Here is a 6,000-nt window from a genome sequence, read left to right as displayed (position 1 = left end):
TACTCGTGGCAGGCGACCCCGCTCTTCCATAAAATCTTATACAATAATAATTGAAATAAGTAGTTCCTTCATAAATCATATATTTACAAAAATTCATCGGTGACATCTGTCCAACTATCTGTGTGCCATCATCAATATATCCGGACGCTAGTGTGAGCGCATGCACTCGCTACACTGCTCATCACTGAGTCTATTTCTTTCTATCACAATGTTACACTAGCGGCACGCTATGATGGCCGGTTTGACACATTACAATAGTGATGTGGAATGTCAATTTATTCTCGAACAAAAAACAATTAAGTTTTGTTTTTGTACCTGATTAAATAGGTTTAATAAAACAAAAATGTATATGTTTATTTAATTTATTTGAACGAACTGAATATTTGAACGAAAATGAATATACATACTTTATATGCACACAAGAAACATATGAATACAAAAGATACCGAAAAAGGTGCCACAAAAGGCCATAATTAATCAGATTCGTCCATACTACTATTTTCACTGTCGTCACTGCTATCATCACATACATTAATAATTATATGTTCGTTTTCTATAATATTATCTATTTTCACATCTCTTTCATAATCTTCCCTTATTAATTTAACAGTTCTATTCACAACCTTTTCCCAGTCTCCTTTAGTCACATGTTCACAAGCTTCTTCTAATAATTTTAGCATTTTTTTTGTGGTAAATGGGGGTTCTGTATTGTGTCTTGCAGCATATCCCTTAATTTGAGCCCACACCAACTCAATCGCATTATACTCACAATGGTAAGGCGGTAACCGTATAACTCTGTGCCCATGTTCTAATGCTATTTCGTCAATGACGTATCGGATCTTGGTTGGTTTGTTTTCTTTTAAAAGACGTACTAATTCCGCTTTTAACATATTCATGTTTGCATCTACGCCATTTTTACGAAGCCATGCGACGATATCAGCTTTCTTTTGGGATTGGGCAGGTGGCTTGTCAATTTGCATCGAGTGGTATGGGGCGTTGTCCATAATTATAATAGATGGTTCAGGGAGGCTACACAACATTGAGGTAAACCATTCAGTAAACTTTTCTCCATTCATGTCTTCATGATAGTCTCCAGTGGTTTTTGACGCAAAAGCCATGAGAGAACCTTCGACAAACCCGTTGATGGTTCCGGCGTGACAAATTATAAGTCGCGATCCTTTTCCTACAGGAACTTTGGAAGTAGATGCTGCTGTGTCATCGTTCCAAGAACGGCCTACAGTATGGTTAGCATTAAGCCATGTTTCATCCAAGAACACAACATTTTGCCAATTTTTGATTTCTTTCACTTGCCGTAAAAAAGTATACCTTGCCATCGCTATATCAAATCTTTCCATCAATATTTTGCGTTTGTTACATTTTTTGTATCGAAATCCAATGGTCTTCAAAATCTTCGTTAAAGAACTTTCCCCACCGAAGAATAATCCAGCTTCCTTCAGTGAATGCACCAACTTTTTTCTTGTTGGATACTCCTTCTGTAAATAGTAGCCGTAAACATGTCTTCGGATAGCATCGGCATCAAAGCTATCGATGCCTACGACTGGTTTTGCTCGTTTTCTCTTTTTTGGTGTGTGAAGTTTATTTTCTTCTGTGCCAGTCTCGCCATATTTTTTTTAGTTATCCGTCTAACAGTTCGTTGTCCAATATTAAGCGCATCAGCTACGCGTTCAACCACTGACGTTATAGGTAAAATTGGCCCTCCATTTTGAGCTTCACGATCGAAATAGTTACGAAGGCGTATTAGGAACTCACGTGTCTGACTATTTAGAACAGTTCTCTGCGTACGTTCGGTCATATCGACGAAATCCACAACAAAGGGCTTGAACAGAGTCCAAATTAACGAGCAAGGGTCAACAGTAATGCAGTATCAATATTTGAAATCCAAAGCCAGGTCAAAACTATATCACAATCGCATTGCACTGACAGTTTATACTTTTCGAAGCAACGTCAATTCGAAACTGCTTTGTTTTGCATTGAGCATTGACGCGAGTTTGCCGGAGGTAGTAGTTGTGCTAGCCAGCGATCCTATGTGACGATCGTATTAGATTCCATTTTAAAAATTTATTGATATTTTTTTGCGATTTCAGAGGTTTGTCCACATAGTGAAAATTGTTCATATTCACAAGTACATTCACCCCTTAAATGGTGCAAACTGATTTTTCTACACTTGTATACATTTAAGAAATCAATTTAATAAATAAATTTTGAGTCCTAAACCTAAAACTACATTCGATAAAATTTATGAATCTCTGCACATCACTATCGTCAATAAAGTAATACAATTATTTCCTTCAAAGTCGTTATCAATTAATACGGAACTTCATGAGCGGACAAACGTCAAACCGGCCATCATAGCGTGCCGCTAGTTTAGGTGAAATAGCATACAGGTTACCCACGTGGGCCGAGCAGTTCGGACGTGCATCCAGCGTCACCTTGAAGTTAACAAACCGTGTCAGAATGTACGCCGACTTTTTGTGGGACGTCTGCGTTAAACTTGCAAATGTCCTGTGTTTTTAGGGTTACGTACCTCAAAAGGAAAAAAGGAATTATAGGATTGCTTCGTTATCTGTCTGTCTGTCCGTCTGCCAAGAAAACCTATAGGGTACTTCCCATATATAACTATACCAAGTGGGTATTATATGAAAGGGTTTTACGTGTACATTCTAAAACAGATCTTTATTAATTATTTTTATGCATACCTATTTAGTTTTTGATTTATCGTGTCGAAAAAAATACCCGAGTACGGAACCCTCGGTGAGCGAGTGTTCCGTACCTCGGTGCGCGAGACTTTTATGAGACCAAAATATTATATCGGTCTTTTGCGATAGGTTTGTATGTGTTAAATATAGTTCTAAAACCACATTCAGACGCTAACCATAAATTGATACAAATAAACAATACCTACATAAAGTTCCTACAAAATATAAAAATCCAATATTATTAATCCGTTTCCATAATCCGTGTTTCCACACCAAAATTTCCAATAATGAAACTATCTCAAGTTCAAGGGTAAGCTAAACGCCTTAATCTTTCCATTTAAATCTTTTCACCAACAAATTCCATTAAAAGAGGAAATGCATTTTGTCATTTCCATTAAAAGCTCAGCTCGGATCGCGCACTTTATTTTAATTTCAAGATGAGAACATTTAATTGTTCTCCATTTGAAATAACGGAAGAGATTCCGTGCACTTTCCATTATCTACCTGAGTAGCGGGAGTAATTTTCTTACATTTATTTTCACAGGCACACATTACGCTTGATTCTAAGCGGTCTTTAGAATTGTTTGTTAAGCAAACATAATATTTCAAGAACTTTATTATAAAATCATAATATCAAGAACAATTTTCTCCAAGAATCAAACTAATATTTATACAGAGTTTCAATTGTTTTTATATTTATTTTTTTACAAGGAATATAGGGAATAAATTACGCTTGAATGTGATGAAATGAAAACCGAAAACCAAGCAAAAACTACAGTGTGTTTTATTTTACGCAGACGAAGTCACGAGCTTATGCTCGCCTGCGTGGACTACACAAATTTCAACCCCCTATTTCACCCCCTTAGATGTTGAATTGTAAAAAATCCTTTCTTAGCGGACGGCTACGTCATAATAGCTATCTGCATGCCAAATTTCAGCCCGATCCGTCCAGTAGTTTGAGCTGTGCGTTGATAGATCAGTCAGTCAGATAGTCACCTTTTCCTTTTATATCTCCTTATTACGATTTCTTTGGCGAAGCGGTGTGCTTTATGAAAGGGATGTTTGGGTTTCGATTGCCGGCTCGGATTAATGTGAATATTTATTGGTATTTTATTTTGTTAATTTTGGTTCATGTTTGATCTGGTGAAAATCTTCGACCGTAACATACAAAACGTTTCCCTAAAAGACTGAAGTATTTGTTTTTTTTTTTAGTTTAATATTCTTTATTGTACACCAAGAAATAAAAATAAAAAGACACAAAAAGAAATATGTAAAAGAAGAACATACAATCAGCGGCCTTATCGCTGTGAAGCGATCTCTACCAGGCAACTAGGTTGAAGAGGATTTAAGGGCTAGTGAAAACTGGGTTTAAGGTGTACGTAAGTTGTAAGATAATAATTATAATATAAGTAATATGTATATTAATAGGCACAGAAATGCCTTAATAATAATATATAGATAAAGATATACACAGGTACATATATAATACATAATATATATACATATATTAATATATAATATAGTGATAGATGAATAATAAATATACAACAATAATATTATGAGTAATATTGATGTTTTAATTGTAGGATAATATATTTAATAATGTGTAATTACATAGAAGGGTTCTGACAGTTTAGATAGTGTTTATATACACGAGTCTTGAAAACGTTAAGAGACGGAGCTTGTCGTACCTGCTGAGGAAGGGCGTTCCATAGCCTGATTGCTGTAACAGTAAAGGAATCTGAATATAGCGCCGAGTTGTGTTTCGGGTAAGCAAGAATATCTATATTTGAGGAACGCTGAACGCGACCTAAGGAGCCAAAGGGTTTAAAACGTTCTTTCAGGTATATAGGAGAGCATGGGTCATTGAGAATGCCATAGAGACAGGCAAGAACGTGCGCATTCCGGCGATACCGAATATTGAGCCACCCTAGTTCGGAACGGAATTTTGAGATGTGATCGAACTTACGCAAACCAAATATATACCGAATGCATAGATTGAGTAGACGATCGAGTTTGTTCAGTAGCTCTTCTGTAAGGTCAGTGTAGCAAATGTCCGCATAATCTATAAGGGGGAGCAACAGAGAGTTAACAAGCACAAGTTTTGCCTTTGGGGGCAACATATTCTGCATCCGTTTAAGTGCGTGCATAGAAGCAAAAACCTTCCGACTAATTTCCCCAACGTGAAAAGACCAGGAGAGACCTTGCGAGATATAAAGCCCTAAGTTTTTGACCTGAGTGGTGTATGGTAGATTTAAGTTGTTAAAGATGACAGGAGGAAGTGAATTTAAGTCCAGTTTTGAAACTTGCCTAGGTCTACCAATTAACATAACCTGTGTTTTAGAGGGATTCACGAGGAGACCATGGTTTTCGGTCCAGATACGGATCGCCTCTAGATCTCTATTGAGTTTCAGAATGGAGTCTAGCGCATTTTCAGCATTGAATGAGATGTACAGCTGTAAGTCATCTGCATACAGGTGATAGGAGCTGAAATTTAAGATGGAGACTAATGTGTTGATGAATACTGAAAAAAGTAAAGGAGAGAGCAAGTGAAGTAAGTGGGTGCTTTACATGATTTTAATCTTATTTTATATAAAAAAAGGTTTTTTGCGGTTCCTCGTTATTTTTGAATATTTATTCCAGCCAGTTTCGAACGTTTGGCTTGTTTTTCGTGACGAGCATTTTTATGCCGGATTTCTGCTGAGCGTTTACATAAATTACTTAGTACACAAATAAAATTTGAATAAAAGTTAAAAGGAATTTCTTGTCCATTTTTTGTCGAAGAATATTATATTGAACATTTTACGTTGAAACGACTTGAAAACAGTCGACTTTCGAATACTAAATTATTTTGAAAGCTACTTTTCAGGGTTCCATACTCAAAGGGTAAAACGGGACCCTATTACTAAGACTCCGCTGTCCATCCGTCTGTCACCAGGCTGTCTCATGAACCGTGAAAGTTAGACAGTTGAAATTTTCACAGATGATCTATATTTGTTGCCGCTTTAACAACAAATAAAAACAGAATAAAAAAATATTTAAGGGGGCTCCCATACAATAAACGTGATCGTTTTGCCCGTAATATAGATAATGGTACGGAACCCTTCGTGCGCGAGTTCGACTCGCAGATGGCCGGTTTTTTTAATTTTTTTATTCAGATACAAGTTGCCCTTGGCTGCAGTCTCACCTGGTGATAAGTGAAGATCCAGTCTAAGATGGAAGCAAGCTAACCTGGAAGGGGTATGGCAGATTTATCGTACCTACCAAAATGCTGAATCGCTTG

The 6,000-nt window shown here is 36.7% G+C and overlaps 3 protein-coding genes across 3 annotated transcripts in view; 1 reads left to right on the top strand and 2 right to left on the bottom strand.

Moving 5' to 3' along the window:
* Octalpha2R (alpha2-adrenergic-like octopamine receptor) overlaps positions 1-6,000 on the bottom strand; it is a 403,149-nt gene that overhangs the window by 5,788 nt on the left and 391,361 nt on the right. The gene's annotated exons all lie outside the window — the stretch shown is intronic.
* Positions 1-6,000, bottom strand: part of Rpt4 (Regulatory particle triple-A ATPase 4) — a 162,721-nt gene that overhangs the window by 37,322 nt on the left and 119,399 nt on the right. The window lies entirely within an intron of this gene.
* The window catches only part of LOC117993583 (TGF-beta-activated kinase 1 and MAP3K7-binding protein 1-like), a 64,243-nt gene that overhangs the window by 44,998 nt on the left and 13,245 nt on the right, over positions 1-6,000 (top strand). The gene's annotated exons all lie outside the window — the stretch shown is intronic.

This window comes from Maniola hyperantus, chromosome 24 (assembly GCF_902806685.2).
Source record: "Maniola hyperantus chromosome 24, iAphHyp1.2, whole genome shotgun sequence".
NCBI classification, from domain to species: domain Eukaryota; kingdom Metazoa; phylum Arthropoda; class Insecta; order Lepidoptera; family Nymphalidae; genus Maniola; species Maniola hyperantus.
This window is presented reverse-complemented; position numbering and strand designations above follow the sequence as displayed.